At 38.3% G+C, this 20,434-nt stretch overlaps 1 non-coding gene across 1 annotated transcript; it reads left to right on the top strand.

Moving 5' to 3' along the window:
• Window positions 1–14,934: 14,934 nt before the first annotated feature.
• On the top strand, window positions 14,935–15,042 carry LOC130964168 (small nucleolar RNA R71). The gene has a single exon (XR_009080274.1). It is a non-coding gene; the product is annotated as a small nucleolar RNA R71 (small nucleolar RNA).
• Window positions 15,043–20,434: the final 5,392 nt, after the last annotated feature.

Below are 20,434 nucleotides of genomic sequence, written 5' to 3' on the forward strand. Positions count from 1 at the left end.
TTCCAAACGGCTTTCTACAAGAAATACTTTCTTGAGTCTGCAAGGGAAGCAAAGGAGATGGAGCTAATGCAGCTGAAGCAATGTTCCATGTCGGTGGCAGAGTACACCAATAAGTTTGAAGAGCTTTGTAGGTTTTCTCGGGTATGTCAGGGTGACCCGGAGACTTTCGAGAGCTGGAGGTGCATTAAGTACCAAAGGGGCTTGAAGGACAACATTATGACTGCTGTGGCTCCTATGGAGATCCGTGTCTTCTCCGACTTGGTGAACAAAGCAAGGGTAGTGGAGGAGTATGCCAAGACAGTGGCGGCATCTAAGGACACTCATGGAGGGAGCTCTAGTCATGGGCGTGGCAAGTATTTTCATCCTAGAGGACAAAGCTTCAAAAGAGGGGGATATACTTCTCAAGGCCAAGGGGGCTTCAGAAAGAACAATCAGAATCAGTTTCAGTATGCTAAAGGAAGAGGAAATCAGAGTAAGAGTTATCCGGATTTAGCTTGTGATCGTTGTGGACGTTTTCACCCTTATGACTCATCTAAGATTGGTTTAGGTGGTTGCTTCAAGTGTGGGTTACCTGGCCACATTGCGAGGGATTGCCTTCGTGGGAGAAATCAGAATGCGGGCCAGAGTCAGCATCAAGGTCGAGTCTTTGCTGTGAATGCCAAGGATGCTTCCAAGGCGGATCCTTTGATGAAAGGTATATGTCTAATTGGTGATAAATCCTTAGTTGCATTATATGATACTGGAGCTTCGCATTCGTTTATTTCAATTGCTAAAGTTGAGGAATTAGGCTTAAAAGTATCAGAGTTACCTTTTGATCTACATGTACATACTCCGCATCAAACAATTATGACTAGGTCAAGCTGTAGACAAGTAGGTTTCAAGCTTGAGGGTAAAGACTTTGTACACGATTTGATCTATTTACCAATGGTGGGGCTGGAGATGATTTTAGGGTTTGATTGGTTGTCGAAGAACCGAATTTTGTTGGATTGCTTTGAACGGACAATTCGGTTTATGCCGGAAGGAGAAAATGGAGCAGTGGTAGCTACAGGGTATTACCTAAACTCTGTAATGGTGCATTATAGTGGGGAGGAGTGTCAGGGTTATATTCTGTTGGCTGCCAATGTGTTGGGCGATGCCCAGAACATAGATCAAATTCCAGTGGTTAGAGATTTTCCAGAAGTGTTCCCGGAAGATATCCCTGAGTTCCCACCTCAAAGGGAAATTGAGTTTGCGATTGAATTGGTGCCGGGAGCTGGACCAGTATCGATTGCACCGTATAGAATGGCTCCTATAGAGCTGGCAGAGCTAAAGACTCAGTTGGAAGAGCTTCTGAATAAGAGGTTCATTCGACCGAGTGTATCACCGTGGGGAGCGCCAGTTTTATTGGTGAAGAAGAAAGATGGAGGGATGCGTTTGTGTGTGGATTACCGACAGTTAAATAAAGTGACAGTGAAGAACAAGTACCCGCTGCCAAGGATAGATGACTTGATGGATCAATTGCAAGGAGCTGGAGTGTTTTCCAAGATTGATTTGAGATCCGGTTACCACCAGATAAGAGTGAAGGAAGATGATATCCCTAAGACTGCGTTTAGGACACGCTATGGACACTACGAGTTTGCGGTAATGTCTTTTGGGTTAACGAATGCACCTGCTGTTTTCATGGATTACATGAACAGAGTGTTTCGTCCCTTTTTGGACAAATTCGTGGTGGTTTTCATAGATGACATCTTAGTTTACTCTAAGACGGTAAAGGAGCATGAAGAACACTTGAGGATTGTACTGCAAATCTTAAAGGAGCGGAAGTTATACGCTAAGTTGTCAAAGTGCGAGTTCTGGAAGGAGGAAGTAAAGTTCTTAGGCCACGTGGTGAGTAAGGGAGGAATAGCTGTAGATCCTTCTAAAGTAGAAGCGGTGATGGAATGGGAAAGACCGACGACTGTGACGGAAGTCAGAAGCTTTTTGGGTTTAGCCAGATATTACCGGAGATTTATCGAAGGATTTTCCCGGATTGCGCTACCAATGACAAAGTTGACAAGGAAAGAAGTGTCGTTTGAGTGGACGTCGGAGTGCGAAGAAAGTTTTCAAACGTTAAAGCAGAGGTTAACTTCAGCACCTATTCTAATCCTACCGGAACCGCGTGAACCGTTTGAGGTATATTGTGATGCTTCTTTGAAGGGTTTGGGTTGCGTGTTGATGCAACACCGGAATGTGGTGGCTTACGCATCGCGTCAGCTAAGACCGCATGAGGTGAATTACCCCACTCATGACTTGGAATTAGCGGCGATTGTGTTTGCATTGAAGATTTGGAGACACCACTTATACGGAGTAAGGTTTAGCATCTTTTCTGATCATAAGAGTCTCAAGTACATCTTTGATCAGAAAGAGCTAAATATGCGCCAGAGAAGGTGGATGGAGTTGCTTAAAGATTATGATTTCGAGTTGAGTTATCACCCTGGAAAGGCGAACGTGGTAGCAGACGCTTTGAGTCGGAAATCTTTAACAATTGCTTGGATGAGAATCAAAGAAGAAGAACTAGTGGATAAGTTTGTAGATCTTAAGCTGGATATTAGTGAAGTTGCCGGAAGAGCTTGTTTGAATCAGTTACAGATTTCAAGCACGTTTAAATCAGAAATACAAAGGGCTCAGCAAGATGAGCAGAAGTTTCAGCAATTGTTTCAACCAGTTGGTGATAAGAGACGCGAAGAATTCACTAAGGATGATGAAGGGTTATGGAGATATAAGGGAAGGATTTGCATACCAGATGTTTGGAGTTTGAGGCAAGACTTGCTGTTGGAGGCTCACAACAGTGGGTTTTCTATTCATCCCGGGAGCACGAAGATGTATTATGACTTGAAGAAGATGTTCTGGTGGCCGGGGATGAAGAGTGATATAGCTACAGTGGTATCCAAATGTTTGACCTGCCAAAAAGTGAAGATAGAGCATCAAAAACCGTCAGGAATGCTACAACCACTTGAGATTCCTCAGTGGAAGTGGGAAGGAATTGCAATGGATTTTGTTACCGGTTTACCGAGGACTAGGTCGGGGTTTGATGCGATTTGGGTGATCGTAGATCGCTTAACCAAATCCGCTCATTTTCTGCCTATCCGACTAAACTGTTCTATAGAGGAGTTGGCAAGATTATACCTCAAGGAGATAGTGAGGTTGCATGGTGTGCCGTCAAGCATAGTATCGGACCGTGATCCCCGATTCACATCAAGGTTTTGGGGAGCTTTCCAAAGAGCTTTCGGTACAAAGCTATGTCTTAGTACGGCGTATCATCCATAAACAGATGGACAATTGGAAAGGACTATTCAAACGTTGGAAGATATGCTGAGAGCATGTGTGTTGGATCAACCCGGGAGTTGGGATCGTTACATGCCATTGGTGGAGTTTGCATATAACAACAGCTTTCATGCAAGCATTGGGATGGCTCCGTATGAGGCTTTGTATGGACGGAAGTGTCAATCTCCACTTTGTTGGTATGAATGTGGAGAAGTAAGTGTTTTGGGTCCAGATTTGATAGCAGAGACTACTGAGAATATTAAGAAGATTCGTGCAAGGATTTTAACTGCCCAAAGTCGACAGAAGAGTTATGCGGATCAGAGAAGGAAACCCTTAGAGTTTGAAGTGGGAGAACATGTATTCCTTAGGGTTACACCGACAACTGGGATTGGAAGAGCAATCAAGACCAAGAAGTTGAACCCAAGATATATAGGACCGTTTGAGGTTTTGAAGAGATTCGGTCCAGTGGCGTATCAAGTAGCCTTGCCACCTCATCTGTCTAACTTGCATGACGTATTCCACGTGTCACAACTCCGTAAATACACGTCGGATGCGGCTCATGTGTTGGAGCCTGAATCGGTCAAGTTGAAAGAGAACTTGACTCTCCAAGTGACACCAGTGAGGATCGATGACACTAGTATGAAGAAGCTGCGAGGAAAGGATGTCCCATTGGTTAAAGTTGCTTGGGAGCGAGCAGGAGTAGAAGAGCACACTTGGGAATTGGAGTCTGAGATGCGAAAAGATTATCCCGAGCTTTTCTCAGGTAATTCAAATTTTGAGGGCAAAATTTCTTATTTGGTGGGGAGAATGTAAGAACCGCAACGAATCAACCGGTTAATTAAGTGAATTAATTGCCCAAATTAGATTCCGAAAGGTTAGAGAGAGAATTTGAGGATTTAAAGGTGATTTTTGGACTCAGTGGGTCTTTCTGAGTCAGAAAATGTGTTTTCTACGAAAAACCGTGAAAAATTGCGAACCTGCAATTGAACCGGTTGAACCGGTTCAAGTCTGCCTGGTACCGCACGAGAAAAGTGAAAACCATCAAAAACCTTAGAAAAACATTAGCAATGGAAAACTGGGCTTTAATTTTAAAGATTTGGCCCGAAGTTAGGCCAAACGGGCTAAAAACGCTAACGGGTTGGACCGGGCCCAAGTTGGGCCCAAACCCAACATATAAATACACTTAAATGAACCCATTTCAGCCACTTTCACCCTCATAACCTAAACACAACAGCAGCTGAAGTGAGGAGAGAGGTGAGAGCTTTCCACCATTGTTACTATTCACTTCAAACTTCCCAAGCTCATATCTTGAGCTACGGAGCTCCGATCGCCGCACCGTTTGCGGCTACGCGTTCCTTGTGAAGAGCTCTACAAAACCCACCCAAGAAACCCTCAAGGTAATCACGAAATCCTTCCAGTTCTGCTCTTCAAAATTTCGGGTTTCATTAGAGTTTTGGGTTAAATGGGTTTTTGTGATTTTGGATGTTTAGGTTTGCTCTAATCCTTGCTTAGCTTTGGATTTGCGTTGTCAAATCTGTTGGGAAAGGTAAAAGCTCTTAAATCCTTGTGAGATTATGCTTATGTTGAACCCTAGGTTGATTTGTGGTGATTTATATGTATATAGTTTGATTATTGTGGCTTTGGGAGCTTTTGGAACTTATTTGTGCTTGTTGGAGTGGATTTGAAAGCTTGGATTGTGGTTGGAAGCTTGTTGGTGCTCATTTTGAGTTTGGGTGCATAAAGGGAATCGGCCAAGGTATGGTTTCGGTTTCCTCTATGTAGTATATAATATTCATGGACACATAGGCTAGTGACCAATAGGATAGGTTGAATTAAAATGATTGTTGGTATACTAAATATTGATGAATTGATGAATGTTGAGTTGATTGTGATGAATTATAATGATATGATGATGTTGAATGATTGTATGGATTGGGAGTTGGTTCTTATAATGATTGTAGTGTTATGATTTATGAAATGGTGGGTTTGATGGTGATTTTGATCATAAGTGTTATATATTTGATGTTGGAATTGAGAATAATGAAATGAGAAGAAAAATGTGGTGAGGTTGATGTATTATGCCATAACAGGTACATTTTGATGAAAAATGGAGCTTTGGATGGTTTGGTATGATTTGGTATGGGTATGGTGAGATAGTGTGGTAATTGTGAAGTTTGGAAAAATTGAGTTTTTGGTAAACTTTGTTTGATCATAACTTTTGCCTCGGTTTTCAAAATTGATTGAAAATTGTTTAGAATTAAAGATCTTTGAAAATTCTTCGAATCAGTATAAGGTTTGTGAAAATTGAAATTTTGTAGAGAAAGTTACGATCATTCAAAGTTGGTGTTAAAAACCTAGTTTTGAGTATTAGAACATGGGATATAAATTAAGGGCTCTAGTACATGATCTTAAGGTAAATTAGAAAATGGAGGTCTAGGTTTCTGGCGTGCTGAGAATGGTTTGATGTTAGGTGAAGGATGATTGGTATGTGAGATGAGAAATGATGGACTTTTGGTACTTGGAAACTGAGTTATAAAAGGGACAATGGTTGAGATGAGTCGAGGACTCGGATTGATGTGATGGATTTATGTATGCTAAAAATACTTTTGAAAACCACTGAAATAATATTTTTACATGATATTTTGAGACGCTATGCGCCTGGCAGGGACGGTGGTTAATCCCGCCTGTCGAGGTAGCGGCGGCGGCGTAAGGACGGTGGTTAATCCCGCTTACGTTGAGATGTGAGGTCTGAGGCAAGAATATCCCGCTCGCATCCCTTCGGATCTATAGGGCGAGCAGGCGCCGGTACCTGGACAGTGATCCGAGCACTATATCTCGGGGGTTCCCATATAAGAAATCCGAAGGGCGACGTCTCCATGGAGATGTGTCGGGTTGGCAGTTGAACCGACAATGTGATATCACAGCCAGTAGGGCAGGCATTCATCATATGCATTTCCTATCTGCTTGTATGCTTTGTCTACCTGTAATGGTTTGCCTAATTGAATAACATGCTTACTTGCTATCTGAATTATTTGCCATATATGTTACTACTTGTGCTTTACTTGCTTTGAACATTATCTGTGTTTTCTGCTAGGATTGAGGAGGTTCGGAAGGCGGTGGCGATGGGATCGCATGGAGGATCGGTTGGTGAAGGCTGTGGGACAGCGGTGTTTGGTTAGAATAGAAATCCCTTAAGATAGATAACCTGGTTTATTTAAGTCAAGTTGGTATATTATGCTTAAATGTTTTATAATACTTTAAGTTGAATCTTGTGATGGATATGAAGCTTAGGATTGCCTTTGGCGTCCCGGGGTCTTATATCCTATATCACTGGGAACTGTTACCATACTGAGAACCGCCGGTTCTCATACCATATTGTTGTTGTGTTTTCAGATGCAGGACGCAACCCACCTCGGTGAGTTGCTTTGGTTGGTGACAGGAGCGGAGAATCTTGGATCATTTTGAGTTTCTTTTGGTTTATTTTGTTTATATATCTCTCCTGTTGTATTTTGTTTTGCCTAGAGGCATGTATTTGAGAGAACAAAACTTGTATAAGCTGTTTTCACTGTATGGTTTTGTATATCAGTATATGGCTAGCCGGCTTAAACTCCGCGAGTCGTGACTAGTTCCCTATGATATTATATACTTATCTTTTGTTATATCTTCTCTGTTTCTTATGCCTTAAGCTAGTAGCTCCGTTAGTACGTTTGTGCTTCGAAATTCTATTTTTGAGCTATATCTTTCATCGGGCTTCTAGATTATACTATTCTTTCTATATATATATTATGTTTGAGTTTAGAACTGTCGTAATCTCTGATTAACCTTGGCTTTACGACGCGAGGTAAGGCTTAGGCTAATTAGAGTGTTACAGATGGCGGCATTCATGAGGATCCGGAAAGTCTAACCTTGTCTGTGGTATTCCGAGTAGGATCCTGGGAATCCGAAAAGTCTAACCTTGTCTGTGGTATTCCGAGTAGGATTCCGGTAATGAATGACTGTGACGTGCTTCAGACTTGCAAGTGCTGGGCGTTAGTGACAGACGCAAAAGAATCAAGGGATTCTATTCCAGCAGGAGCGGGAACCAACCAGTGATTAGCCGTGCTGTGACAGAGCGCGTGAGCGTAGTTTTCACTACGAGGATGGGATGTAGCCTTCGGCCAGTGTGATGCCTCTAGACGATTAGCCATGCGAGTGACAGCGCAGAGGACCATTTTCCAGAGAGGATACAAAGTAGCCATCGTCGAACGGTGAACCCCTATACACAGCTTGCCATGGAAAGGAGTAAGAAGGATTGAGTTGAAGCAATAGGAAAGTAGGCGTTCTTCAGCCATACAGTATCTCCATTTGCTTATCTGAAATTCCCACCAATGAATCTGCATAAGTATTCTATCCCTTTTATTATTTCTATTTTCTTATTTCTATTTTCGAAACTATAAACAAATTTAATCTGCCTAACTGAGATTTACAAGGTGACCATAGCTTGCTTCATACCAACAATCTCTGTGGGATCGACCCTTACTCGCGTAAGGTTTATTACTTGGACGACCCAGTACACTTGCTGGTTAGTTGAACGGAGTTGTGAATTCAACTGGTGCCATAATAATGATTTCATATAAATACAAAAGAATATGGATCACAATTTCGTCCACCACAAGCATAAAATAGTTTTGAGATATTCAAAGAGCATTAAACAGTACTTTAAGAATTTCAAAAAGCAAGCAGCAATGAGTTAGGAATAAAATATTTGAGAGAACAGTTAAGGTTTCAGAGTTATCTATTTTTTCGGATTAACTTTTATTACTAATTAATTTAATCATGCAAGATTTAATTTCATAGCAAACTATATGTGACTAGACCCTAATTCCTTAAACCTTCTTAGTCTCCTCTAAAATTCATTAATTGCCAATTTCTTGGTCAATTAATTCCAATTAGAGGGTGATGATCAATTTCTAGTTTATATGCCAAAAGAATCCGAATTATCCACAAATAAGGGGATTATATGTCACGTATCCCGTTAAATACAAACAATTAGAAATTCAGTATAATATGTTTTCAAGCTGTTGTTCAAGTAAAGAGCTTTTCCAAGTTTTACAAGAACTCAATTAGAACATGGGTCATACTTCTGTTCCACCCATATTCATAAAATTGAGAACGAAAACAATTATTGAAATATAAATCAAGACATGAATTAAATTAAAAAGATCAAACGAATCAATCCATGAAAATAGACAGAGCTCCTAACCTTAACAATGAAGGATTAGTTGCTCATGGTTCAGAGAGGAAAAATAAGGGTTTTGGTAAAAAATGTACTATGTCTAAATGTACCGAGTTCCTATATATAACTAATCCTAATAAATTTAAAATCTAATTATCTAAAAATAATATCTTTTCCTAAAAATTAGATTTGAATTTAAATTTGAATTAATTAACAAGACTTCCGCTGATGGGTGGAGACCACTTAATTTGTCCATTCTGCAGCTTTTAATCTGTGTTTTCTGGGCTGAAAACTGGTTCAAAAAGGCAGCCCAAAATCCACGTCAGCAATTTCTGTAAATTCTGCAGATCGCGCACGTCACGCGTACGCATCAGTCATGAGCTTATGATGTGAATTTGCACGAGAATGAGAGTTCGATTAAGCTCGTGTCTCTTCTTATAGTGGGGTTTACAACTGCAATCCTGAATAGGTTTGGCATCTCACTCTCCTTTGAATCAGAAGAATGTTAATGTCATTCGGAATTAGAATCCAGATAATATTATGAACTCTCTGATCTTTATATTTCAGTTTAATCCTTGAATACAGCAAAATTTACTTTAATTTATTTTTCTTTGGTGCTTTGCACCTTGAGCCTAGCCGTGACTTTAAATGTTTTGTCTCAAGGATTACTTTACACAGAAACACCACAAGCACTTAACTGGGGGACTCTCTTTGAGTCCTGATTTTTCTTTCAGTTACTCCCAGACAGTGGTGCTCAAAGCCTTTGGCATACTCTGTTAAACGCACTTGGTCTCGACTCTAAGTGTTCTGTCTCAAGGATTACTTGACACATTCGCACCACAAGCATATGACTAAGAAAACAACTCTTTGAGCTTTTAATCATGTCTGACCTCCCTAGTCATTGATGCTCAGAGCCTTGGACCTTGCTTTTATTTATTAATTATTATCTATTTTTTTCTTTTTTTTGTTTCCTTTGCTTCAAGGATTAATTTTTTTTTGTTTATTTCAGAGAAGTCATAATAATTCTCTAAATTCCTGTTCTTTATACATCAACATCCCTTGATTCAAATTCAAATAGGCACTGTTCATATCATGCATTCAAAAATCACAGAAAATACCACCACATTTAAGTAAATAAGACTATTCTTAAAATTAACTCAATTTCTCATGCAATATATCACTTCTTTTTCTTTTCTTTTTAGATTCAAGTTCAGTGAGTGGTAGATAAAATAACTATTCAGCATTAAAGTAATTAAATAAAAAAAACTAGTCCTAAGATTCTAACTAATAGAAGATCATGCAAAAAACAAAGCAAAATAGCAGAAAAACGAAACATAACATAGAAAAAAGAAGGGAGGAATAAAAATGAAAAGAACTCAACCACCTTAGTTATCCTAGCGGTCACTTTATTCTTCAGGTTGTGTTCCTCAGTGAAGATGATTCGCCTCCCTTTTGTGTCAGAAAACCCATAAGCGCAGCGTCATCAACACCAAACTTAAAGGTTTGCTTGTCCTCAAGCAAAGAAGGACTGAAAATAAAAATAAAGAGTGAGAGGAAAGAAGAATATAAAGATAAAAGGACAAGAGAGAATTAGGATTGGGAGAGAGAGAGAGGAGAAAGTGAAAACTGTGCGGCGAACAAGTGTAGTTGTGCGGTGAAGGTGACGCTGCATGCATACGCGGGGGTCGCAAATTTTCTTGAATGACGCATTCGCATCAGACACGCGTCCGCATGCCATAGTTTTTGTGTGATTCGCACGAAGCCAGTCGAGCACCCGCGTGACTCTCTGTTCGCATGGCTTGGGAGTTAAATTTTCAAACGACGCGTTCGCGTCATGCATGTGCTCGCGTGGATGGCCATATGTGCAACTGACTCGGACGCGTCAGTCACGCGTCCGCGTGCCCAAATTGGTACTTTTAGCACACTTTCTGCCCCAAGCTAGCGTAACTCTCTGCCCAAACACTCCTTTACGTCGATTTTGCAGATTGACGCGTACGCGTAGATGGCGATAAGTGCAAACAACGTGCACGCTGGGGTACGTGTACGTGTGGTCATGTTTGTGCGCCAAGCATGAGTCCAGCGCCATTTCTACGCAACTCTCTGTCAATTATTGTTTTTCACGCACACATGATTGACGCGTTCGCGTCAGTGACGCTTGCACGTCGTGTGCTCTTTCTCTTTTTTTTTTAGCTTGAGGTGTTCGGTTCTTGTGATAAAATAGCTGCATGATCAGAAAATTAGTAAGAACTTAATATAAATCTAACAATTAGGAAAACTACTACTACGAAAAATAGAAATAGCTAAGGATACAAAATTATCGGGTTGCCTCCCGACAAGCGCTTCTTTATCGTCACTAGCTTGACGGTCAGCTCCTCTAAGGAGGAGGATCATAGGGGCTCAGCTCTTCACCCCTTACTTTGAACTTCTTTCCTGTGTCTCTATAACGTAGCTCAATATGCTCCAGAGAGAGGATTCTGATTACTGTATAAACCCATGCTGGATTACTGTTCAACACCACCTTCATTCCTGGGGAAAAACCTTCAGTAGGGATCTTTTTGTTTCTCCATCCTCTGGGTACTTTCTTCTTTTTGGGAACCTCCTCCTTGGTAGATGATGCATTCCCAACACCAAACTTAGGTTTCATGTCAGGAGAAATTTTATTGATTGTTGCCAAGGGATTTTTTTGAAGGTTGAGTATAATCATAATTCACCTGTTCAAAAGAAGGTTGAGTATAATCATAATTATCATTTTGCACAAAATTACATGCCATGTCATAGGAGACTTCCTGTGGTAGATTTTGGGTGTTGATAACTGAGACTTGCATGCCACCCATCTGTTGAGTAAGTAGATTTATTTGCTGAGACATCATCTTGTTCTGAGCAAGAAGAGCATTAACAGCATCTACTTCCAACACGCCTCTCTTCTGAGGGGTTTCAGAATTCACATGATTCCTGTTAGAGGAGTATAAATTTTGGTTACTTGCAACCAATTCAATCAGCTCAATAGTCTCCTCCGGTGTCTTCTTCTTGTGCAATGAACCTCCTACAGAATTGTCTAAGCACATCTTGGATATTTCACCCAAGCCTTCATAAAAAATATCTAGTTGAGTCCATTTGGAGAACATGTCTGGAGGGCATTGCCTAATCAGTAGCTTGTATCTCTCCTAAGTTTCATACAGAGTCTCACCATCCTTCTGCCTGAAGGTCTGAGCCTCCACCTTAAGCTTAGTCAGCTTCTTTGGTGGGAAATTTTAGTGAGAAACTCAGTAACCACTTTGTTCTAAGTGTCCAAACTCTCCTTGGGTTGAGAATCTAGCCAAAGCTTTGCTCCATCCCTCAGAGCAAACGGCAAGAGCATGAGTTTGTACACATATGAGTTTACTCCATTTGTCTTCACAGTATCACAAATTTGTAGAAAACTAGAGATAAATTGATTTGGGTCTTCGTGGGGAAGACCGTGATACTGGCAATTTTGTTGCACCAGAGTGACCAGTTGAGACTTCAACTCAAAGTTGTTCGCAGCAATAAGAGGCACCACAATGCTCTTTCCATACAGATCTGCAGTAGGAGCAGAGAAAGAGCCAAGTACTCTCCTTTGTTCATTCCCATTCGGGTTTGCCGCATTGGTATTATCAGTATTATTCAGATCCATAGTGGATTCTACAACCTTGTAAAGTCTTGTTTGTTGTAAACGCCGCCTGAAGGTCCTTTCAGGTTCAGGATCAAAGTCTAAGAGATGTTCTTCGTCTCTGTTCCTGTGTATAAACAACTAGAAAACAAGAAAGAATGGGAATCTCTACGTCAGAGTGCAGAGAATTCCCAGTGAGGTAACTTGTGTAAAGAGATAAAAATATTGAATAAAATAAATAAATAAATAAATAAATAATAATAAATAGGTAATACCAAACTTAATTTCAAAAATTAAGAAAGATATTAGTGCTATTTATTTATTTAAAATATTTTTTTTATTTTTTTATAATAAAAGAAAAAGAAAAACGTAACAAGGGAGGGGGGAACGAAAGAAAAAAAAAGGAAGTGCAACGGAAACAAAAATATAAACGTAAAGAAAAAGAATTTTTTTCCAAAAATTTAAAATTTAATTAAAATATTTTTTTTCGAAAATCAAGTAATAAAAGAAAAAAAAATTTAAAACGAAACAGGGAGAGGGGAGGTTCACAGAAAATAAGAGAGAAAAATATTTTTATTTATTTATTTATATTTTTTCAAAAATAATAAAACAAAAGTTAAATAAAATTAAAACTAAAACGCCTAATCTAAGCAATCAAATAACTAATAGTTGTTAATCACTATCAATCCCCGGCAACGGCGCCAAAAATTTGGTGCAGTATTTTACAATCCACAACTAACCGGCAAGTGCACCGGGTCGTCCCAAGTAATACCTTACGTGAGTAAGGGTCGATCCCATGAGGATTGATGGATCAAGCAACAATAGCGTTTGATAGGATTAGTTAGGCAAGCAGAAAATGGTTTTGAGATATTCAAAGAGCATTAAACAGTACTTTAAGAATTTCAGAAAGCAAGCAGTAATGAGTTAGGAATAAAATGTTTGAGAGAACAGTTAAGGTTTCAGAGTTATCTATTTTTCCGGATTAACTTTTATTACTAATTAATTTAATCATGCAAGATTTAATTTCATAGCAAACTATATGTGACTAGACCCTAATTCCTTAGACCTTTCTAGTCTCCTCTAAAATTCATTAATTGCCAACTCCTTGGTCAATTAATTCCAATTAGAGGGTGATAATCAATTTCTAGTTTATATGCCAAAAGAATCATAATTATCCACAAATAAAGGGATTATATGTCACGTATCCCGTTAAATACAAACAATTAGAAATTCAGTATAATATGTTTTCAAGCTGTTGTTGAAGTAAAGAGCTTTTCCAAGTTTTACAAGAACTCAATTAGAACATGGGTCATACTTTTGTTCCACCCATATTCATAAAATAGAGAACGAAAATGGTGCACAAAATTGTGATCATCAACAATGGCGCCAAAGACTTGGTAGCGTACTCAAACGTGAATCACACTTTGTCACAACTTCACACAACTAACCAGCAAGTGCACTGGGTCGTCCAAGTAATACCTTACGTGAGTAAGGGTCGATCCCACGGAGATTGTTGGTATGAAGCAAGCTATGGTCATCTTGTAAATCTCAGTTAGGCGGATAATAAATGGTTATGGAGTTTTCAAAATTAATAATAAATAAAGCATAAAATAGAGAAAGAGATACTTATGTAAATCATTGGTGGGAATTTCAGATAAGTGTATGGAGCTGCTTTGTTCCTGTTGAATCTCTACTTTTCTACTGCCTTCCTTCAATCCTTCATACTCCTTTCCATGGCAAGCTGTATGTAGGGCATCACCATTGTCAATGGCTACTTCCCATCCTCTCAGTGAAAATGGTCCAAATGCTCTTGTCACAGCACGGCTAATCAGCTATCGGTTCTCGATCATGTCGGAATAGAATCCATTGATTCTTTTGCGTCTGTCACTACGCCCAACAATCGCGAGTTTGAAGCTCGTCAAAGTCATTCAATCCCTGAATCCTATTCGGAATACCACAGACAAGTTTTAGACTTTCCGGATTCTCAAGAATGGCCGCCAAAGGGTTCTAGCTTATACCACGAAGATTCTGGTTAAGGAATCCAAGAGATATTCACTCTAGCTTTCGCTTGTAGAATAGAAGTGGTTGTCAGGCACACGTTCATAGGGACGGATGATGATGAGTGTCACGGATCATCATATCCATCAGGTTGAAGTACGAGTAATATCTTAGAATAAGAATAAGCATGAATTGAATAGAAAATAGTAGTACTTTGCATTAAAACTCGAGGTACAGCAAAGCTCCACACCTTAATCTATGGTGTATAGAAACTCCACCGTTGAAAATACATAAGTGATGGTCCAGGCATGGCCAAATGGCCTGCCCCCTGAAGGTCTAAAATTGCATACACTGACTAAAGATCAATCAAAAGACGTCTAATACAATAGTAAAATGTCCTATTTATACTAGACTAGTTACTAGAATTTACAGAAATAAGTCTAAGTGCAGAAATCCACTTCCGGGGATCACTTTGGTGTGTGCTTGGGTTGAGCTTGAGCTTTACACGTGCAGAGACTTCTCTTGGAGTTAAACACCAAGTTGTAACGTGTTTTTGGCGTTTAACTCTGGTTTGTGACGTGTTTCTGGCGTTTTACTCCAAAATGCAGCATGGAACTGGCGTTGAACGCCAGTTTACATCATCTAAACTCGAAGTGTACATGAATTGGTTATTTGCAACCATGTCAATAAGTTCTTGAGCTTCTGCAGGCATTTTCTTTAGGTGAATGGATCCACCTGTAGAATGGTCCAGTGACATCTTAGAGAACTCAGATAAACCATAATAGAATATATCCAAAATGGTCCACTCTGAAAGCATGTCAGAAGGACACCTTTTGGTCATCTGCTTGTATCTTTCCCAAGCTTCATAGAGGGATTCACCATCTTTTTGTTTGAAGGTCTGAACATCCACTCTAAGCATGCTCAGCTTTTGAGGAGGAAAGAACTTAGCCAAGAAGGCCGTGACCAGCTTATCCCAAGAGTCCAGGCTATCTTTAGGTTGTGAGTCCAACCATGTTCTAGCTCTGTCTCTTACAGCAAAAGGGAAAAGCATGAGCCTGTAGACTTCAGGATCTACTCCATTAGTCTTAACAGTCTCACAGATCTGCAAGAATTCAGTTAAAAATTGATAGGGATCTTCTGATGGAAGTCCATGGAACTTGCAGTTCTGTTGCATTAGAGCAACTAGTTGAGATTTCAGCTCAAAATTGTTTGCACCAATGGCAGAGATTGAGATGCTTCTTCCATCGAATTTGGAAGTAGCTGTAGTATAGTCACCAAGCATCCTCCTTGCGTTATTATTTTTGGCTGCCATCTCCTCTTCCTTTTCGAAAATTTCTGTAAGGTTGTCTCTGGATTGTTGTAATTTAGCTTATCTTAGTTTCTTCTTCAGAGTCCTTTCAGGTTCAGGATCTGCTTCAACAAGAATATTCTTGTCCTTGCTCCTGCTCATATGAAAAAGAAGAGAACAGAAAATAATAATAGGGATCCTATTTACCACAGTAGAGAGATTCCTTTATGTTAGTAGAAGAAGAAAAGAATAGAAGAAGGAAAAGAGGAAAATTCGAACTCAGAGAGGAGGAGTGGGTTCGAATTTTAAGATGAAGAGAAGTGTTAGTAAATGAATGAATAAATAGAAAGAGATGAGAGAGAGGGGTTTTCGAAAATTAACTTAAAATAAAAGAAAAATATTTTTGTTTTTATTTTAAATTAAAGTTAAAATTCAAAAACTAAGAGAAGGAATAAAATCAAAATTAGAATTTGAAAAAATTAGTTAATTAAAAGAATTTTGAAAAAGAGGGAGATGATTTTTGAAAATTAGAGAGAGAAAAGTAGTTAGGTGGTTTTGAAAAAGATAAGAAACAAACAAAAAGTCAATTAGTTAGTTGAAAAAGATTTGAAAATCAATTTTGAAAAGATAAGAAGTTAGAAAAGATATTTTGAAATCAAAAAAATTTTTTTTTGAGAAAGATATGATTGAAAAGATATGATTAAAAAGATATGATTGAAAAAGATATTTTGAAAAAGATTTGATTTTTAAAATTAAAATTGATTACTCGACTAACAAGAAACTAAAAGATATGATTCTAGAATTTAAAAATTGAACCTTTCTTAACAAGAAAGTAACAAACTTCAATTTTTTTTGAATCAATCACATTAATTGTTAGTAAAGTTTTTGAAATTTTGAAATAAAGATAAGAAAAAGATTTTGAAAAATAATTTTAAATTTTCAAAAATCATAAAAGAAAAATGAAAAAGATTTGATTTTTGAAAAAGATTTTGAAAAGATAGGATTTTTAAAATTGAAAATTTGACTTGACTTATAAGAAATAGCTAAGTTTTAAAATTTTTTGACTAAGTCAACTCAAATTTTCGAAATTTATGAGAGAAAAAAAGAGAAGATATTTTTTTGACTTTTGAATTTTTAATGATGAGAGAGAAAAACATAAAAATGACCTAAAACATGAAAATTTTGGATCAAAACGCATGATGCATGCAAGAACACTATGAATGTCAAGATGAACACCAAGAACACTTTGAAGATCAAGATGAACATCAAGACTTATTTTTGAAAAAGTTTCAAGAAAAGAAAACATGCAAGACACCAAACTTAGACATTTTTCATGCTTAGACATTATGAATGCAAAAATGCATATGAAAAACAATAAAAAACACAAAACAAGAAAATTTAAAGATCAAACAAGAAGACTTGTTAAGAACAACTTGAAGATCATGAAGAACATATGCATGAATTTTTCGAAAAAATGCATAAATTTTAAAAACATGCAATTGACACCAAACTTAAAAATTGACTCTAGACTCAAACAAGAAACACAAAATATTTTTTTTGATTTTTATCATTTTATTAATTTTTTTTCAAAAATAATCTTTAGAAAAACGAAAAAGAAAAAAAATTTTGAAAGATTTTTGAAAACTTTCTGAAAAGAAAATTACCTAATCTGAGCAACAAGATGAACCGTCAGTTGTCCAAACTCAAACAATCCTCGGCAACGGCACAAAAAACTTGGTGCACGAAATTGTGATCATCAACAATGGTGCCAAAGACTTGGTAGCACTCTCAAACGTGAATCACACTTTGTCACAACTTCGCACAACTAACCAGCAGGTGCACTAGGTCATCCAAGTAATACCTTACGTGAGTAAGGGTCGATCCCACGGAGATTGTTGGTATGAAGCAAGCTATGGTCATATTGTAAATCTCAGTTAGGCGGATAATAAATGGTTATGGAGTTTTCGAAATTAATAATAAATAAAGCATAAAATAGAGATAGAGATACTTATGTAAATCATTGGTGGGAATTTCAGATAAGTGTATGGAGCTGCTTTGTTCCTGTTGAATCCCTGCTTTTCTACTGTCTTCCTTCAATCCTTCATACTACTTTCCATGGCAAGCTGTATGTAGGGCATCACTGTCGGTACTCGATCATGTCGGAATAGAATCAATTGATTCTTTTGCGTCTGTCACTACGCCCAACAATCGCGAGTTTGAAGCTCGTCACAGTCATTCAATCCCTGAATCCTACTCGGAATACCACAGACAAGGTTTAAACTTTCTGGATTCTCAAGAATGGCCGCCAAAGGGTTTTAGCTTATACCACGAAGATTCTGGTTAAGGAATCCAAGAGATATTCACTCTAGCTTTCGCTTGTAGAACGGAAGTGGTTGTTAGGTACGCGTTCATAGGGACGAATGATGATGAGTGTCACGGATCATCACGTCCATCAGGTTGAAGTATGAGTAATATCTTAGAATAAGAATAAGTATGAATTGAATAGAAAATAGTAGTACTTTGCATTAAAACTCGAGGTACAGCAGAGCTCCACACCTTAATCTATGGTGTGTAGAAACTACACTGTTGAAAATACATAAGTAATGGTCCAGGAATGGCCGAATGGCCAGCCCCCCTGAAGGTCTAAAATTGCATACACTGACTAAAGATCAATCAAAAGACGTCTAATACAATAGTAAAATGTCCTATTTATACTAGACTAGTTACTAGTGTTTACAAAAATAAGTCTAAGTGCAGAAATCTACTTTCGGGGCCCACTTTGGTGTGTGCTTGGGTTGAGCTTGAGCTTTACACATGCAGAGGCTTCTCTTGGAGTTAAACGCCAAGTTCTAACATGTTTTTGGCGTTTAACTCTGGTTTGTGACGTGTTTCTGGCGTTTTACTCCAGAATGCAGCATGGAACTGGTGTTAAACGCCAGTTTACATCATCTAAACTCAAACAAAGTATGAACTATTATATATTTCTGGAAAGCTCTCGATGTCTACTTTCCAACGCCATTGAGAGCGCATCATTTGGAGTTTTGTAGCTCCAGAAAATTCATTTCGAGTGCAGGAAGGTCAGAATCCAACAGCATCAGCAGTCCTTTTTTCAGCCTGAATCAGATTTTTGCTCAAGTCCCTCAATTTTAGCCAGAAAATACCTGAAATCACAGAAAAATATACAAACTCATAGTAAAATCCAGAAATATGAATTTTGCATAAAAACTAATGAAAACATCCCTAAAAGTAGCTAGATCCTACTAAAAACTACCCAAAAATAATGCCAAAAAGTGTATAAATTATCTGCTCATCAGAAAACAATTATTGAAATATAAATCAAGACATGAATTAAATTAAAAAGATCAAACGAATCAATCCATGAAAATAGACAGAGCTCCTAACCTTAAGAATGAAGGATTAGTTGCTCATGGTTTAGAGAGGAAAAATAAGGGTTTTAGTAAAAAATGTACTATGTCTAAATGTACCGAGTTCCTATTTATAACTAATCCTAATAAATTTAAAATCTAATTATCTAAAAATAATATCTTTTCCTAAAAATCAGATTTGAATTTAAATTCGAATTAATTAACAAGTCTTCCGCTGATGGGTGGGGACCACTTGATTTGTCCATTCTGCAGCTTCTAATATGTGTTTTCTAGGCTGGACACTGGTTCAAAAAGGTGGCCCAAAATCCACGTCAGCGATTTCTGTAAATTCTTCAGATCGCGCACGTCACGGTACGCGTCAGTCATGCGTACGCGTCGCTGGTCTCCTTCGCAAGTCACGCGGACGCGTCAGTCACGCGAACGCGTCGCTGAGCAAATCTTCAAATCACGCGTACGCATCAGTCACGCGTACGCGTCGCCATGGATACTTCCAGATCACGCGCACGCGTTAGGCACGCGTGCACGTCGCTCCTCGCAGCCATCTCCTTTGATTCTTGTGCTACAGAAACTCCATCAAATCTAGCCGAATGCTATCTAGAATAAACAGTATTGCACAAAACTCAAAATAGCATCCATAGTGGCTAAAATATAATTAATTCTTAATTAAACTCAGCAATTTAAGTACAATTTCACTAGGAAAAGATAGACAAGATGCTCACGCATCAATAACCAATAAATACAAGCTTTTGGCTCCTATCATCAAGCTTTGATCTTTCTTGCTCAGGAATTTGGACATATGCAATAGATCCAAATACCATTAAATGTGATACATTAGGCTTCAAACCACTCCATGCTTCTTGAGGTGTTATATCTCTCAAATTCTTGATAGGTGAGTGGTTTGAGAGATAAACTGCGCACGTGCAACTGCTTCTCCCCATAACTCTTTTGGTAATGACTTACTTTTTAACATCGTTCTTGCCATATTTAGAATTGTCCTATTCTTTCTTTTAGTAACCCCATTTTGTTAAGGCAATCTAGGAACAGTTAGGGAACGTCGAATACCATGATTTTTACAAAACATCTTGAATTCATTTGAAGTGAATTCTCTACCTCTGTCAGTTCTGAGAGCTTTTATCTCATAGCCACCTTCTTTTTCAACGAGGGCTTCAAACTTCTTGAATGCTTCAAATGCTTCGCTCTTTTGCTTCAAGAAATAAACCCATATTTTTCTTGAATAATCATCAATGAAAAGAAAAAAATAGGCGCTCTTACCAAGTGACAAAGGCTTGATAGATCCATAAATATCCGCGTGGATAAGCTAAAGTGGCTTGGTAGCTCTTGATTTGGACTGCTTTGAAAAATTCTTTCTTGAATGTTTTCCAAGTAAGCAAGCTTCACATAACTGATAAGGATGATCAATTGTTGGAATTCCTTTTACCATCTTCTTTGTTCCCAATTCTTTGAGCCCACCAAAATTTAAATGTCCATATCTCATATGCCAAATCCATGGTGGATCTTCAATACATGACTTCAAACATATAGCTCCACCGCTTCTCATGTTTAACAAGAACATACGATTTCTTGTCATAGAAACTTTAGCAATAAGATTTTTATTTTTATCTCTAAGCCAAAGATAG

Source organism: Arachis stenosperma, chromosome 2, assembly GCF_014773155.1.
Source record: "Arachis stenosperma cultivar V10309 chromosome 2, arast.V10309.gnm1.PFL2, whole genome shotgun sequence".
Classification (NCBI taxonomy): domain Eukaryota; kingdom Viridiplantae; phylum Streptophyta; class Magnoliopsida; order Fabales; family Fabaceae; genus Arachis; species Arachis stenosperma.